The following is an 18,145-nucleotide window of genomic DNA, read 5'->3' on the forward strand; positions in this document are numbered from 1 at the left end:
GCACAACACCGTTTCGGACATGGAGTGCTCACACGTGCTCACGTTTCAGGTGTCCCTCCTTCTGGCGTTGCCTGCTGCCTTGTGCGCAACTGGCCCGTTTATCTGAAAGTAGCCACCGGACCGCTTCAATAATTGGACCCAACTGCCAGCCTTGGATGATACTCACTTCATCTACTGGCAACCGGGATCATCAAAGCCAACTGCTTCGACTGACAGCATTGGCTGCACCGCATTTAAGCAACCGTCCACATCCGCCGCGCCGGGGCACAACACCGTTTCGGGCATGGAGTGCTCACCTGTGCTCACGTTTCAGTTGTCCCTCCTTCTGGCGTTGCCTGCTGCCCTGTGCGCTAATGGCCCGTTTATCTGAAAGCAGCCACCGGACCGCTTCATGAATTGGAGCGAACTGCCAGCTTTTGATTATACTCACTTCATCTGCTGACAACCGGGATCATCAAAGCCAACTGCTTCGCCTGACAGCATTGGCTGCACCGCATTTAAGCGACCGTCCACATCCGCCGCGCCGGAGCACAACACCGTTTCGGACATGGAGTGCTTACTCGTGCGCACGTTTCAGGTGTCCCTTCTTCCGGCGTTGCCTGCTGCCCTGTGCACAACTGGCCCGTTTATCTGAAAGCAACCACCGGACCGCTTCATTATTTGGACGCTACTGCCAGCCTTGGATCATCACTTCATCTGCTGGCAACAAGGATCATCAAAGCCAACTGCTTCGACTGACAGCATTGGCTGCACCACATTCAGGCGACCGTCCACATCCACCCCGCCGGGGCACAACACTGTTTCACTAATGGAGCGCTCACACGTGCTCACGTTTCAGGTGTCCCTCCTTCTGGCGTTGCCTGCTGCCCTGCTCGACTCTGGCCTGTTTATCTGAAAGCAGCCACCGGACCGCTTCATGAATTGGACCCAACTGCCAGCCTTGGATGATACTCACTTCATCATCTGGTAACCGGGTTCATCAAAGCCAACTGCTTCGACTGACAGCATTGGCTGCACCGCATTTAAGCGACCGCCAACATCCGCCGCGCCGGGGCGCAACACCGTTTCGGACATGGAGTGCTCACCCGTGCTCACGTTTTAGTGGTCCCTCCTTCTGGCGTTGCGTGGTGCCCTGTGCGCTACTGGCCCGTTTATCTGAAAGCAGCCACCGGACCGCTTCATGAATTGGAGCCAACTGCCAGCTTTGGATTATACTCACTTCATCTGCTGGCAACCGGGATCATCAAAGCCAACTGCTTCGCCTGACAGCATTGGCTGCACCGCATTTAAGCGACCGTCCACATCCGCCGCGCCGGGGCACAACACCGTTTCGGACATGGAGTGCTCACCCGTGCTCACGTTTCAGGTTTCCCTTCTTCTGGCGTTGCCTGCTGCCCCTTACGACTCTGGCCTGTTTATCTGAAAGCAGCCACCGGACCGCTTCATGAATTGGACCCAACTACCAGCCTTGGATGATACTCACTTCACCTGCTGGTAACCGGGTTCATCAAAGCCAACTGCTTCGACTGACAGCATTGGCTGCACCGCATTTAAGCGACCGTCCACATCAGCCGCGCCGGGACACAACACCGTTTCGGACATGGAGTGCTGACCCGTGCTCACGTTTCAGGTGTCCCTCCTTCTGGCGTTACCTGCTGCTCTGTGCGGAACTGGCCCGTTTCTCTGAAAGCAGCCACTGGACCGCTTCATGAATTGGAGCGAACTGTCAGCCTTGGATGATACTTCATCGGCTAGCAACCGGGATCATCAAAGCCAACTGCTTCGCCTGACAGCATTGGCTGCACCACATTTAAGCGACCCTCCACGTCCACAGCGCCGGGGCACAACACCGTTTCGGACATGGAGTGCTCACCCTTGCTCACGTTTCAGGTGTCCCTCCTTCTGGCGTTGCCTGCTGGCCTGTGCGCAACTGGCCCGTTTATCTGAAAGCAGCCACCGGACCGCTTCATGAATTGGACGCCACAGCCAGCCTTGGATGATACTCACTTCATCTGCTGGCAACCGGGATCATCAAAGCCAACTGCTTCGACTGACGGCATTGGATGCACCGCATTTAAGTGACCGTCCACATCCGCCACTCGGGGCACAACACCGTTTCGGACATGGAGTGCTTACCCGTCTCACGTTTCAGGTGTCCCTTCTTCTGGCGTTGCCTGCTGCCCTGTGCGCTACTGGCCCGTTTATCTGAAGTAGCCACCGGACCGCTTCATTAATTGGACCCAACTGCCAGCCTTGGATGATACTCACTTCATGTGCTGGAAACCGGGATGCTCAAAGGCAACTGCTTCGACTGACAGCATTGGCTGCACCGCATTTAAGCGACCGTCCACATCCGCCGCGCCGGGGCACAACACCGTTTCGGACATGGAGTGCTGACCCGTGCTGACGTTTCAGTTGTCCCTCCTTCTGGCGTTGCCTGATGCCCTGTGCACTACTGGCCCGTTTATCTGAAAGTAGCTACCGGACCGCTTCATTAATTGGACCCAACTGCCAGCCTTGGATGATACTCGCTTCACCTGCTGGTAACCGGGTTCATCAAAGCCAACTGCTTCGACTGACCGCATTGGCTGCGCCGCATTTAAGCGACCGTCCACATCCGCCGCGCCGGGGCACAACACCGTTTCGGACATGGAGTGCTCACCCTTGCTCACGTTTCAGGTGTCCCTCCTTCTGGCGTTGCCTGCTGGCCTGTGCGCAACTGGCCCGTTTATCTGAAAGCAGCCACCGGACCGCTTCATGAATTGGACGCTACTGCCAGCCTTGGATGATACTCACTTCATCTGCTGGCAACCGGGATCATCAAGGCCAACTGCTTCGACTGACAGCATTGGCTGCACCGCATTTAAGCGACCGTCCACATCCGCTGCTCGGGGCACAACACCGTTTCGGACGTGGAGTGCTCACCCGTTCTCACGTTTCAGGTGTCCCTTCTTCTGGCGTTGCCTGCTGCCCTGTGCGCTACTGGCTCGTTTATCTGAAAGCAGCCACCGGACCACTTCATGAATTGGAGCGAACTGCCAGCTTTGGATTATACTCACTTCATCTGCTGGCAACCGAGGCCATCAAAGCCAACTGCTTCGCCTGACAGCATTGGCTGCACATCATTTAAGCGACCGTCCACAACCGCTGCGCCGGGGCACAAAACCGTTTCGGACATGGAATGCTCACACGTGCTCATGTTTCAGGTGTCCCTCCTTCCGGCGTTGCCTGCTGCCTTGTGCGCAACTGGCCCGTTTATCTGAAAGTAGCCACCGGACCGCTTCATTAATTGGACCCAACTGCCAGCCTTGGATGATACTCACTTCATCTGCTGGCAACCGGGATCATCAAAGCCAACAGCTTCGACTGACAGCATTGGCTGCACCGCATTTAAGCAACCGTCCACATCCGCCGCGCCGGGGCACAACACCGTTTCGGACATGGAGTGCTCACCCGTGCTCACGTTTCAGTTGTCCCTCCTTCTGGCGTTGCCTGCTGCCTTGTGCGCTACTGGCCCGTTTATCTGAAAGCAGCCACCGGACCGCTTCATGAATTGGAGCGAACTGCCAGCTTTGGATTATACGCACTTCATCTGCTGGCAACCGGGATCATCAAAGCGAACTGCTTCGCCTGACAGCGTTGGCTGCACCGCATTGAAGCGACCATCCACATCCGCCTCGCCGGGGCACAACACCGTTTCGGACATGGAGTGCTCACACGTGCTCACGTTTCAGGTGTCCCTCCCTCTGGCGTTGCCTGCTGCCCTGTGCGCAACTGGCCCGTTTATCTGAAAGCAGCCACTGGACCGCTTCATGAGTTGGACGCCACAGCCAGCCTTGGATGATACTCACTTCATCTGCTGGCAACCGGGATCATCAAAGCCAACTGCTTCGACTGACAGCATTGGATGCACCGCATTTAAGCAACCGTCCACATCCGCCACGCCGGGGCACAACACCGTTTCGGACATGGAGTGCTCACCCGTTCTCACGTTTCAGGTGTCCCTCCTTCTGGCGTTACCTGCTGTCCTGTGCGCAACTGGCCCGTTTATCTCAAAGCAGCCACCGGACGGCTTCATGAATTGGACGCAACAGCCAGCCTTGGGTGATACTCACTTCATCTGCTGGCAACCGGGATCATCAAAGCCAACTGCTTCGACTGACAGCATTGGCTGCACCGCATTTAAGTGACCGTCAACATCCGCCGCTCGGGGCACAACTCCATTTCGGACATGGAGTGTTTACCCGTCTCAAGTTTCAGGTGTCGCTTCTTCTGGCGTTGCCTGCTGCCCTGCGCGCTACTGGCCCGTTTATCTGAAAGCAGCCACCGGACCACTTCATGAATTGGAGCGAACTGCCAGCTTTGAATTATACTCACTTCATCTGCTGACAACCGGGATCATCAAAGCCAACTGCTTCGCCTGACAGCATTGACTGCACCGCATTTAAGCGACCGTCCACATCCGCCGTGCCGAGGCACAACACCGTTTCGGACATGGAGTGCTTACTCGTGCGCACGTTTCAGGTGTCCCTTCTTCCGGCGTTGCCTGCTGCACTGTGCACAACTGGCCCGTTTATCTGAAAATAACCACTGGACCGCTTCAATAATTGGACGCAACGGCCAGCCTTGGATGATACTCACTTCATCTGCTGGCAACAAGGATCATCAAAGCCAACTGCTTCGAAGGACAGCATTGGCTGCACCGCATTCAGGCGACCGTCCACATCCACCCCGCCGGGGCACAACACCGTTTCACTAATGGAGTGCTCACACGTGCTCACGTTTCAGGTGTCCCTCCTTCTGGCGTTGCCTGCTGCCCAGTGCGCAACTGGCCCGTTTATCTGAAAACAGAAACCGGACCGCTTGTTGAATTGGACGCAACTGCCAGCCTTGGATGATACTCACTTTATCTGCTGGCAACCGGGATCATCAGAGCCAACTGCTTCGACGGACAGTATTGGCTGCAGCGCATTTAAGCGACCGTCCACATCCGCCGCGCCGGGGCACAACACCGTTTCGGACATGGAGTGCTTACTCGTGCGAACGTTTCAGGTGTCCCTTCTTCCGGCGTTGCCTGCTGCCCTGTGCACAACTGGCCCGTTTATCTGAAAGTAGCCACCGGACCGCTTCATTAATTGGACCCAACTGCCAGCCTTGGATGATACTCACTTCATCTGCTGGCAACCGGGATCATCAAAGCCAACTGCTTCGACTGACAGCATTGGCTGCACCACATTTAAGCAACCGTCCACATCCGCCGCGCCGGGGCACAACACCGTTTCGGACATGGAGTGCTCACCCGTGGTCACGTTTCAGTTGTCCCTCCTTCTGGCGTTGCCTGCTGCCCTGTGCGCTACTGGCTCGTTTATCTGAAAGCAGCCACCGGACCGCTTCAAGAATATGACGCAACAGCCAGCCTTGGATGATACTCACTTCATCTGCTGGCAACCGCGATCATCAAAGCCAACTGCTTCGTCTGACAGCATTAGATGCACCGCATTTAAGCAACCGTCCACATCCGCCGCGCCGGGGCACAACACCGTTTCGGACATGGAGTGCTCACCCGTTCTCAAGTTTCAGGAGTCCCTCCTTCTGGCGTTACCTGCTGCTCTGTGTGCAACTGGCCCGTTTATCTGAAAGCAGCCACCGGACCGCTTCATGAATTGGACGCAACAGCCAGCCTTGGATGATACTCACTTCATCTGCTGGCAACCGGGATCATCAAAGCCAACTGCTTCGACTGACAGCATTGGCTGCATCGCATTTAAGTGACCGTTAACATCCGCCGCTCGGGGCACAACTCCGTTTCGGACATGGAGTGCTGACCCGTGCTCACGTTTCAGGAGTCCCTCCTTCTGACGTTGCCTGCTGCCTTGTGCGCAACTGGCCCGTTTATCTGAAAGTAGCCACCGGACCGCTTCATTAATTGGACCCAACTGCCAGCCTTGGATGATACTCACTTCACCTGCTGGTAACCGGGTTCATCAAAGCGAACTGCTTCGACTGACAGCATTGGCTGCACCGCCTTTAAGCGACCGTCCACATCCGCCGCGCCGGGGCACAACACCGTTTTGGACATGGAGTGCTAGCACGTGCTCACGTTTCAGGTGTCCCTCCTTCTGGCGTTGCCTGCTGCCCTGTGCGCTACTGGCCCGTTTATCTGAAAGTAGCCACCGGACCGCTTCATTAATTGGACCCAACTGCCAGCCTTGGATGATACTCACTTCATGTGCTGGCAACCGGGATCATCAAAGCCAACTGCTTCGACTGACAGCATTCGCGGCACCGCATTTAAGCAACCGTCCATATCCGCCGCGCCGGGGCACAACACCGTTTCGGACATGGAGTGCTCACCCGTGCTCACGTTTCAGGTTTCCCTTCTTCTGGCGTTGCCTGCTGCCCCTTACGACTCTGGCCTGTTTATCTGAAAGCAGCCACCGGACCGCTTCATGAATTGGACCCTACTACCAGCCTTGGATGATACTCACTTCACCTGCTGGTAACCGGGTTCATCAAAGCCAACTGCTTCGACTGACAGCATTGGCTGCACCGCATTTAAGCGACCGTCCACATCAGCCGCGCCGGGACACAACACCGTTTCGGACATGGAGTGCTGACCCGTGCTCACGTTTCAGGTGTCCCTCCTTCTGGCGTTACCTGCTGCTCTGTGCGGAACTGGCCCGTTTCTCTGAAAGCAGCCACTGGACCGCTTCATGAATTGGAGCGAACTGTCAGCCTTGGATGATACTTCATCTGCTAGCAACCGGGATCATCAAAGCCAACTGCTTCGCCTGACAGCATTGGCTGCACCACATTTAAGCGACCCTCCACGTCCACAGCGCCGGGGCACAACACCGTTTCGGACATGGAGTGCTCACCCTTGCTCACGTTTCAGGTGTCCCTCCTTCTGGCGTTGCCTGCTGGCCTGTGCGCAACTGGCCCGTTTATCTGAAAGCAGCCACCGGACCGCTTCATGAATTGGACGCCACAGCCAGCCTTGGATGATACTCACTTCATCTGCTGGCAACCGGGATCAACAAAGCCAACTGCTTCGACTGACGGCATTGGATGCACCGCATTTAAGTGACCGTCCACATCCGCCACTCGGGGCACAACACCGTTTCGGACATGGAGTGCTTACCCGTCTCACGTTTCAGGTCTCCCTTCTTCTGGCGTTGCCTGCTGCCCTGTGCGCTACTGGCCCGTTTATCTGAAAGTAGCTACCGGAGCGCTTCATTAATTGGACCCAACTGCCAGCCTTGGATGATACTCACTTCACCTGCTGGTAACCGGGTTCATCAAAGCCAACTGCTTCGACTGACCGCATTGGCTGCACCGCATTTAAGCGACCGTCCACATCCGCCGCGCCGGGGCACAACACCGTTTCGGACATGGAGTGCTCACCCTTGCTCACGTTTCAGGTGTCCCTCCTTCTGGCGTTGCCTGCTGGCCTGTGCGCAACTGGCCTGTTTATCTGAAAGCAGCCACCGGACCGCTTCATGAATTGGACGCTACTGCCAGCCTTGGATGATACTCACTTCATCTGGTGGCAACCGGGATCATCAAAGCCAACTGCTTCGACTGACAGCATTGGCTGCACCGCATTTAAGCAACCGTCCACATCCGCCGCGCCGGGGCACAACACCGTTTCGGACATGGAGTGCTCACCCGTGCTCACGTTTCAGTTGTCCCTCCTTCTGGCGTTGCCTGCTGCCTTGTGCGCTATTGGCCCGTTTATCTGAAAGCAGCCACCGGACCGCTTCATGAATTGGAGCGAACTGCCAGCTTTGGATTATACTCACTTCATCTGCTGGCAACCGGGATCATCAAAGCCAACTGCTTCGCCTGACAGCGTTGGTTGCACCGCATTGAAGCGACCATCCACATCCGCCTCGCCGGGGCACAACGCCGTTTCGGACATGGAGTGCTTACCCGTCTCACGTTTCAGGTGTCCCTTCTTCTGGCGTTGCCTGCTGCCCTGTGCGCTACTGGCCCGTTTATCTGAAGAGCCACCGGACCGCTTCATTAATTGGACCCAACTGCCAGCCTTGGATGATACTCACTTCATGTGCTGGAAACCGGGATGCTCAAAGGCAACTGCTTCGACTGACAGCATTGGCTGCACCGCATTTAAGCGACCGTCCACATCCGCCGCGCCGGGGCACAACACCGTTTCGGACATGGAGTGCTGACCCGTGCTGACGTTTCAGTTGTCCCTCCTTCTGGCGTTGCCTGATGCCCTGTGCGCTACTGGCCCGTTTATCTGAAAGTAGCTACCGGACCGCTTCAATAATTGGACCCAACTGCCAGCCTTGGATGATACTCACTTCACCTGCTGGTAACCGGGTTCATCAAAGCCAACTGCTTCGACTGACAGCATTGGCTGCACCGCATTTAAGCGACCGTCCATTTCCGCCGCGCCGGGGCACAACACCGTTTCGGACATGGAGTGCTGACCCGTGCTCACGTTTCTGGTGTCCCTCCTTCTGGCGTTGCCTGCTGGCCTGTGCGCAACTGGCCCGTGTATCTGAAAGCAGCCACCGGACCGCTTCATGAATTGGACGCCACAGCCAGCCTTGGATGATACTCACTTCATCTGCTGGCATCCGGGATCATCAAAGCCAACTGCTTCGACTGACGGCATTGGATGCACCGCATTTAAGTGACCGTCCACATCCGCCACTCGGGGCACAACACCGTTTCGGACGTGGAGTGCTCACCCGTTCTCACGTTTCAGGTGTCCCTTCTTCTGGCGTTGCCTGCTGCCCTGTGCGCTACTGGCTCGTTTATCTGAAAACAGCCACCGGACCACTTCTATAATTGGACCCATCTGCCAGCCTTGGATGATACTCACTTCATGTGCTGGAAACCGGGATGCTCAAAGGCAACTGCTTCGACTGACAGCATTGGCTGCACATCATTTAAGCGACCGTCCACAACCGCTGCGCCGGGGCACAACACCGTTTCGGACATAGAATGCTCACACGTGCTCATGTTTCAGGTGTTCCTCCTTCCGGCGTTGCCTGCTGCCTTGTGCGCAACTGGCCCGTTTATCTGAAAGTAGCCACCGGACTGCTTCATTAATTGGACCCAACTGCCAGCCTTGGATGATACTCACTTCATCTGCTGGCAACCGGGATCATCAAAGCCAACTGCTTCGACTGACAGCATTGGCTGCACCGCATTTAAGCAACCGTCCACATCCGCCGCGCCGGGGCACAACACCGTTTCGGACATGGAGTGCTCACGTTTCAGTTGTCCCTGCTTCTGGCGTTGCCTGCTGCCTTTTGCGCTATTGGCCCGTTTATCTGAAAGCAGCCACCGGACCGCTTCATGAATTGGAGCGAACTGCCAGCTTTGGATTATACTCACTTCATCTGCTGGCAACCGGGATCATCAAAGCCAACTGCTTCGACTGACAGCATTGGCTGCACCGCATTTAAGCAACCGTCCACATCCGCCGCGCCGGGGCACAACACCGTTTCGGACATGGAGTGCTCACGTTTCAGTTGTCCCTGCTTCTGGCGTTGCCTGCTGCCTTGTGCGCTATTGGCCCGTTTATCTGAAAGCAGCCACCGGACCGCTTCATGAATTGGAGCGAACTGCCAGCTTTGGATTATACTCAGTTCATCTGCTGGCAACCGGGATCATCAAAGCCAACTGCTTCGCCTGACAGCGTTGGCTGCACCGCATTGAAGCGACCATCCACATCCGCCTCGCCGGGGCACAACACCGTTTCGGACATGGAGTGCTTACCCGTCTCACGTTTCAGGTGTCCCTTCTTCTGGCGTTGCCTGCTGCCCTGTGCGCTACTGGCCCGTTTATCTGAAGAAGCCACCGGACCGCTTCATTAATTGGACCCAACTGCCAGCCTTGGATGATACTCACTTCATGTGCTGGAAACCGGGATGCTCAAAGGCAACTGCTTCGACTGACAGCATTGGCTGCACTGCATTTAAGCGACCGTCCACATCCGCCGCGCCGGGGCACAACACCGTTTCGGACATGGAGTGCTGACCCGTGCTGACGTTTCAGTTGTCCCTCCTTCTGGCGTTGCCTGCTGACCTGTGCGCAACTGGCCCGTGTATCTGAAAGCAGCCACCGGACCGCTTCATGAATTGGACGCCACAGCCAGCCTTGGATGATACTCACTTCATCTGCTGGCAACCGGGATCATCAAAGCCAACTGCTTCGACTGACGGCATTGGATGCACCGCATTTAAGTGACCGTCCACATCCGCCACTCGGGGCACAACACCGTTTCGGACATGGAGTGCTTACCCGTCTCACGTTTCAGGTGTCCCTTCTTCTGGCGTTGCCTGCTGCCCTGTGCGCTACTGGCCCGTTTATCTGAAGTAGCCACCGGACCGCTTCATTAATTGGACCCAACTGCCAGCCTTGGATGATACTCACTTCATGTGCTGGAAACCGGGATGCTCAAAGGCAACTGCTTCGACTGACAGCATTGGCTGCACCGCATTTAAGCGACCGTCCACATCCGCCGCGCCGGGGCACAACACCCTTTCGGACATGGAGTGCTGACCCGTGCTGACGTTTCAGTTGTCCCTCCTTCTGGCGTTGCCTGATGCCCTGTGCGCTACTGGCCCGTTTATCTGAAAGTAGCTACCGGACCGCTTCATTAATTCGACCCAACTGCCAGCCTTGGATGATACTCACTTCACCTGCTGGTAACCGGGTTCATCAAAGCCAACTGCTTCGACTGACCGCATTGGGTGCACCGCATTTAAGCGACCGTCCACATCCGCCGCGCCGGGGCACAACACCGTTTCGGACATGGAGTGCTCACCCTTGCTCACGTTTCAGGTGTCCCTCCTTCTGGCGTTGCCTGCTGGCCTGTGCGCAACTGGCCCATTTATCTGAAAGCAGCCACCGGACCGCTTCATGAATTGGACGCTACTGCCAGCCTTGGATGATACTCACTTCATCTGCTGGCAACCGGGATCATCAAGGCCAACTGTTTCGACTGACAGCATTGGCTGCACCGCATTTAAGCGACCGTCCACATCCGCTGCTCGGGGCACAACAACGTTTCGGACATGGAGTGCTCACCCTTGCGCACGTTTCAGGTGTCCCTCCTTCTGGCGTTGCCTGCTGGCCTGTGCGCAACTGGCCCGTTTATCTGAAAGCAGCCACCGGACCGCTTCATGAATTGGACGCTACTGCCAGCCTTGGATGATACTCACTTCATCTGCTGGGAACCGGGATCATCAAGGCCAACTGCTTCGACTGACAGCATTGGCTGCACCGCATTTAAGCGACCGTCCACATCCGCTGCTCGGGGCACAACACCGTTTCGGACGTGGAGTGCTCACCCGTTCTCACGTTTCAGGTGTCCATTCTGGCGTTGCCTGCTGCCCTGTGCGCTACTGGCTCGTTTATCTGAAAACAGCCACCGGACCACTTCATGAATTGGAGCGAACTGCCAGCTTTGGATTATACTCACTTCATCTGCTGGCAACCGAGGTCATCAAAGCCAACTGCTTCGCCTGACAGCATTGGCTGCACATCATTTAAGCGACCGTCCACAACCGCTGCGCCGGGGCACAACACCGTTTCGGACATAGAATGCTCACACGTGCTCATGTTTCAGGTGTTCCTCCTTCCGGCGTTGCCTGCTGCCTTGTGCGCAACTGGCCCGTTTATCTGAAAGTAGCCACCGGACTGCTTCATTAATTGGACCCAACTGCCAGCCTTGGATGATACTCACTTCATCTGCTGGCAACCGGGATCATCAAAGCCAACTGCTTCGACTGACAGCATTGGCTGCACCGCATTTAAGCAACCGTCCACATCCGCCGCGCCGGGGCACAACACCGTTTCGGACATGGAGTGCTCACCCGTGCTCACGTTTCAGTTGTCCCTCCTTCTGGCGTTGCCTGCTGCCTTGTGCGCTATTGGCCCGTTTATCTGAAAGCAGCCACCGGACCGCTTCATGAATTGGAGCGAACTGCCAGCTTTGGATTATACTCACTTCATCTGCTGGCAACCGGGATCATCAAAGCCAACTGCTTCGCCTGACAGCGTTGGCTGCACCGCATTGAAGCAACCGTCCACATCCGCCGCGCCGGGGCACAACACCGTTTCGGACATGGAGTGCTCACCCGTTCTCAAGTTTCAGGAGTCCCTCCTTCTGGCGTTACCTGCTGCTCTGTGTGCAACTGGCCCGTTTATCTGAAAGCAGCCACCGGACCGCTTCATGAATTGGACGCAACAGCCAGCCTTGGATGATACTCACTTCATCTGCTGGCAACCGGGATCATCAAAGCCAACTGCTTCGACTGACAGCATTGGCTGCATCGCATTTAAGTGACCGTTAACATCCGCCGCTCGGGGCACAACTCCGTTTCGGACACGGAGTGCTCACCCGTTCTCACGTTTCAGGTGTCGCTTCTTCTGGCGTTGCCTGCTGCCCTGTGCGCTGCTGGCCCGTTTATCTGAAAGCAGCCACCGGACCACTTCATGAATTGGAGCGAACTGCCAGCTTTGGATTATACTCACTTCATCTGCTGGCAACCGGGATCATCAAAGCCAACTGCTTCGCCTGACAGCATTGGCTGCACCGCCTTTAAGCGACCGTCCACATCCGCCGCGCCGGGGCACAACACCGTTTTGGACATGGAGTGCTAGCACGTGCTCACGTTTCAGGTGTCCCTCCTTCTGGCGTTGCCTGCTGCCCTGTGCGCTACTGGCCCGTTTATCTGAAAGTAGCCACCGGACCGCTTCATTAATTGGACCCAACTGCCAGCCTTGGATGATACTCACTTCATGTGCTGGCAACCGGGATCATCAAAGCCAACTGCTTCGACTGACAGCATTCGCGGCACCGCATTTAAGCAACCGTCCATATCCGCCGCGCCGGGGCACAACACCGTTTCGGACATGGAGTGCTCACCCGTGCTCACGTTTCAGGTTTCCCTTCTTCTGGCGTTGCCTGCTGCCCCTTACGACTCTGGCCTGTTTATCTGAAAGCAGCCACCGGACCGCTTCATGAATTGGACCCTACTACCAGCCTTGGATGATACTCACTTCACCTGCTGGTAACCGGGTTCATCAAAGCCAACTGCTTCGACTGACAGCATTGGCTGCACCGCATTTAAGCGACCGTCCACATCAGCCGCGCCGGGACACAACACCGTTTCGGACATGGAGTGCTGACCCGTGCTCACGTTTCAGGTGTCCCTCCTTCTGGCGTTACCTGCTGCTCTGTGCGGAACTGGCCCGTTTCTCTGAAAGCAGCCACTGGACCGCTTCATGAATTGGAGCGAACTGTCAGCCTTGGATGATATTTCATCTGCTAGCAACCGGGATCATCAAAGCCAACTGCTTCGCCTGACAGCATTGGCTGCACCACATTTAAGCGACCCTCCACGTCCACAGCGCTGGGGCACAACACCGTTTCGGACATGGAGTGCTCACCCGTTCTCAAGTTTCAGGAGTCCCTCCTTCTGGCGTTACCTGCTGCTCTGTGTGCAACTGGCCCGTTTATCTGAAAGCAGCCACCGGACCGCTTCATGAATTGGACGCAACAGCCAGCCTTGGATGATACTCACTTCATCTGCTGGCAACCGGGATCATCAAAGCCAACTGCTTCGACTGACAGCATTGGCTGCATCGCATTTAAGTGACCGTTAACATCCGCCGCTCGGGGCACAACTCCGTTTCGGACACGGAGTGCTCACCCTTGCTCACGTTTCAGGTGTCCCTCCTTCTGGCGTTGCCTGCTGGCCTGTGCGCAACTGGCCCGTTTATCTGAAAGCAGCCACCGGACCGCTTCATGAATTGGACGCCACAGCCAGCCTTGGATGATACTCACTTCATCTGCTGGCAACCGGGATCAACAAAGCCAACTGCTTCGACTGACGGCATTGGATGCACCGCATTTAAGTGACCGTCCACATCCGCCACTCGGGGCACAACACCGTTTCGGACATAGAATGCTCACACGTGCTCATGTTTCAGGTGTTCCTCCTTCCGGCGTTGCCTGCTGCCTTGTGCGCAACTGGCCCGTTTATCTGAAAGTAGCCACCGGACTGCTTCATTAATTGGACCCAACTGCCAGCCTTGGATGATACTCACTTCATCTGCTGGCAACCGGGATCATCAAAGCCAACTGCTTCGACTGACAGCATTGGCTGCACCGCATTTAAGCAACCGTCCACATCCGCCGCGCCGGGGCACAACACCGTTTCGGACATGGAGTGCTCACCCGTGCTCACGTTTCAGTTGTCCCTCCTTCTGGCGTTGCCTGCTGCCTTGTGCGCTATTGGCCCGTTTATCTGAAAGCAGCCACCGGACCGCTTCATGAATTGGAGCGAACTGCCAGCTTTGGATTATACTCACTTCATCTGCTGGCAACCGGGATCATCAAAGCCAACTGCTTCGCCTGACAGCGTTGGCTGCACCGCATTGAAGCGACCATCCACATCCGCCTCGCCGGGGCACAACACCGTTTCGGACATGGAGTGCTTACCCGTCTCACGTTTCAGGTGTCCCTTCTTCTGGCGTTGCCTGCTGCCCTGTGCGCTACTGGCCCGTTTATCTGAAGAAGCCACCGGACCGCTTCATTAATTGGACCCAACTGCCAGCCTTGGATGATACTCACTTCATGTGCTGGAAACCGGGATGCTCAAAGGCAACTGCTTCGACTGACAGCATTGGCTGCACCGCATTTAAGCGACCGTCCACATCCGCCGCGCCGGGGCACAACACCGTTTCGGACATGGAGTGCTGACCCGTGCTGACGTTTCAGTTGTCCCTCCTTCTGGCGTTGCCTGATGCCCTGTGCGCTACTGGCCCGTTTATCTGAAAGTAGCTACCGGACCGCTTCATTAATTGGACCCAACTGCCAGCCTTGGATGATACTCACTCCACCTGCTGGTAACTGGGTTCATCAAAGCCAACTGCTTCGACTGACAGCATTGGCTGCACCGCATTTAAGCGACCGTCCATTTCCGCCGCGCCGGGGCACAACACCGTTTCGGACATGGAGTGCTGACCCGTGCTCACGTTTCAGGTGTCCCTCCTTCTGGCGTTGCCTGCTGGCCTGTGCGCAACTGGCCCGTGTATCTGAAAGCAGCCACCGGACCGCTTCATGAATTGGACGCCACAGCCAGCCTTGGATGATACTCACTTCATCTGCTGGCAACCGGGATCATCAAAGCCAACTGCTTCGACTGACGGCATTGGATGCACCGCATTTAAGTGACCGCCCACATCCGCCACTCGGGGCACAACACCGTTTCGGACATGGAGTGCTTACCCGTCTCACGTTTCAGGTGTCCCTTCTTCTGGCGTTGCCTGCTGCCCTGTGCGCTACTGGCCCGTTTATCTGAAGTAGCCACCGGACCGCTTCATTAATTGGACCCAACTGCCAGCCTTGGATGATACTCACTTCATGTGCTGGAAACCGGGATGCTCAAAGGCAACTGCTTCGAGTGACAGCATTGGCTGCACCGCATTTAAGCGACCGTCCACATCCGCCGCGCCGGGGCACAACACCGTTTCGGACATGGAGTGCTGACCCGTGCTGACGTTTCAGTTGTCCCTCCTTCTGGCGTTGCCTGATGCCCTGTGCGCTACTGGCCCGTTTATCTGAAAGTAGCTACCGGACCGCTTCATTAATTGGACCCAACTGCCAGCCTTGGATGATACTCACTTCACCTGCTGGTAACCGGGTTCATCAAAGCCAACTGCTTCGACTGACCGCATTGGCTGCACCGCATTTAAGCGACCGTCCACATCCGCCGCGCCGGGGCACAACACCGTTTCGGACATGGAGTGCTCACCCTTGCTCACGTTTCAGGTGTCCCTCCTTCTGGCATTGCCTGCTGGCCTGTGCGCAACTGGCCCGTTTATCTGAAAGCAGCCACCGGACCGCTTCATGAATTGGACGCTACTGCCAGCGTTGGATGATACTCACTTCATCTGCTGGCAACCGGGATCATCAAGGCCAACTGCTTCGACTGACAGCATTGGCTGCACCGCATTTAAGCGACCGTCCACATCCGCTGCTCGGGGCACAACAACGTTTCGGACATGGAGTGCTCACCCTTGCTCACGTTTCAGGTGTCCCTCCTTCTGGCGTTGCCTGCTGGCCTGTGCGCAACTGGCCCGTTTATCTGAAAGCAGCCACCGGACCGCTTCATGAATTGGACGCTACTGCCAGCCTTGGATGATACTCACTTCATCTGCTGGCAACCGGGATCATCAAGGCCAACTGCTTCGACTGACAGCATTGGCTGCACCGCATTTAAGCGACCGTCCACATCCGCTGCTCGGGGCACAACACCGTTTCGGACGTGGAGTGCTCACCCGTTCTCACGTTTCAGGTGTCCCTTCTTCTGGCGTTGCCTGCTGCCCTGTGCGATACTGGCTCGTTTATCTGAAAGCAGCCACCGGACCACTTCATGAATTGGAGCGAACTGCCAGCTTTGGATTATACTCACTTCATCTGCTGGCAACCGAGGTCATCAAAGCCAACTGCTTCGCCTGACAGCATTGGCTGCATATCATTTAAGCGACCGTCCACAACCGCTGCGCCGGGGCACAACACCGTTTATGACATGGAATGCTCACACGTGCTCATGTTTCAGGTGTTCCTCCTTCCGGCGTTGCCTGCTGCCTTGTGCGCAACTGGCCCGTTTATCTGAAAGTAGCCGCCGGACTGCTTCATTAATTGGACCCAACTGCCAGCCTTGGATGATACTCACTTCATCTGCTGGCAACCGGGATCATCAAAGCCAACTGCTTCGACTGACAGCATTGGCTGCACCGCCTTTAAGCAACCGTCCACATCCGCCGCGCCGGGGCACAACACCGTTTCGGACATGGAGTGCTCACCCGTGCTCACGTTTCAGTTGTCCCTCCTTCTGGCGTTGCCTGCTGCCTTGTGCGCTATTGGCCCGTTTATCTGAAAGCAGCCACCGGACCGCTTCATGAATTGGAGCGAACTGCCAGCTTTGGATTATACTCACTTCATCTGCTGGCAACCGGGATCATCAAAGCCAACTGCTTCGCCTGACAGCGTTGGCTGCACCGCATTGAAGCGACCATCCACATCCGCCTCGCCGGGGCACAACACCGTTTCGGACATGGAGTGCTTACCCGTCTCACGTTTCAGGTGTCCCTTCTTCTGGCGTTGCCTGCTGCCCTGTGCGCTACTGGCCCGTTTATCTGAAGAAGCCACCGGACCGCTTCATTAATTGGACCCAACTGCCAGCCTTGGATGATACTCACTTCATGTGCTGGAAACCGGGATGCTCAAAGGCAACTGCTTCGACTGACAGCATTGGCTGCACCGCATTTAAGCGACCGTCCACATCCGCCGCGCCGGGGCACAACACCGTTTCGGACATGGAGTGCTGACCCGTGCTGACGTTTCAGTTGTCCCTCCTTCTGGCGTTGCCTGATGCCCTGTGCGCTACTGGCCCGTTTATCTGAAAGTAGCTACCGGACCGCTTCATTAATTGGACCCAACTGCCAGCCTTGGATGATACTCACTCCACCTGCTGGTAACTGGGTTCATCAAAGCCAACTGCTTCGACTGACAGCATTGGCTGCACCGCATTTAAGCGACCGTCCATTTCCGCCGCGCCGGGGCACAACACCGTTTCGGACATGGAGTGCTGACCCGTGCTCACGTTTCAGGTGTCCCTCCTTCTGGCGTTGCCTGCTGGCCTGTGCGCAACTGGCCCGTGTATCTGAAAGCAGCCACCGGACCGCTTCATGAATTGGACGCCACAGCCAGCCTTGGATGATACTCACTTCATCTGCTGGCAACCGGGATCATCAAAGCCAACTGCTTCGACTGACGGCATTGGATGCACCGCATTTAAGTGACCGTCCACATCCGCCACTCGGGGCACAACACCGTTTCGGACATGGAGTGCTTACCCGTCTCACGTTTCAGGTGTCCCTTCTTCTGGCGTTGCCTGCTGCCCTGTGCGCTACTGGCCCGTTTATCTGAAGTAGCCACCGGACCGCTTCATTAATTGGACCCAACTGCCAGCCTTGGATGATACTCACTTCATGTGCTGGAAACCGGGATGCTCAAAGGCAACTGCTTCGAGTGACAGCATTGGCTGCACCGCATTTAAGCGACCGTCCACATCCGCCGCGCCGGGGC

The sequence above is a fragment of the Dermacentor variabilis genome, chromosome 6 (genome assembly GCF_050947875.1).
Source record: "Dermacentor variabilis isolate Ectoservices chromosome 6, ASM5094787v1, whole genome shotgun sequence".
Taxonomy (NCBI): domain Eukaryota; kingdom Metazoa; phylum Arthropoda; class Arachnida; order Ixodida; family Ixodidae; genus Dermacentor; species Dermacentor variabilis.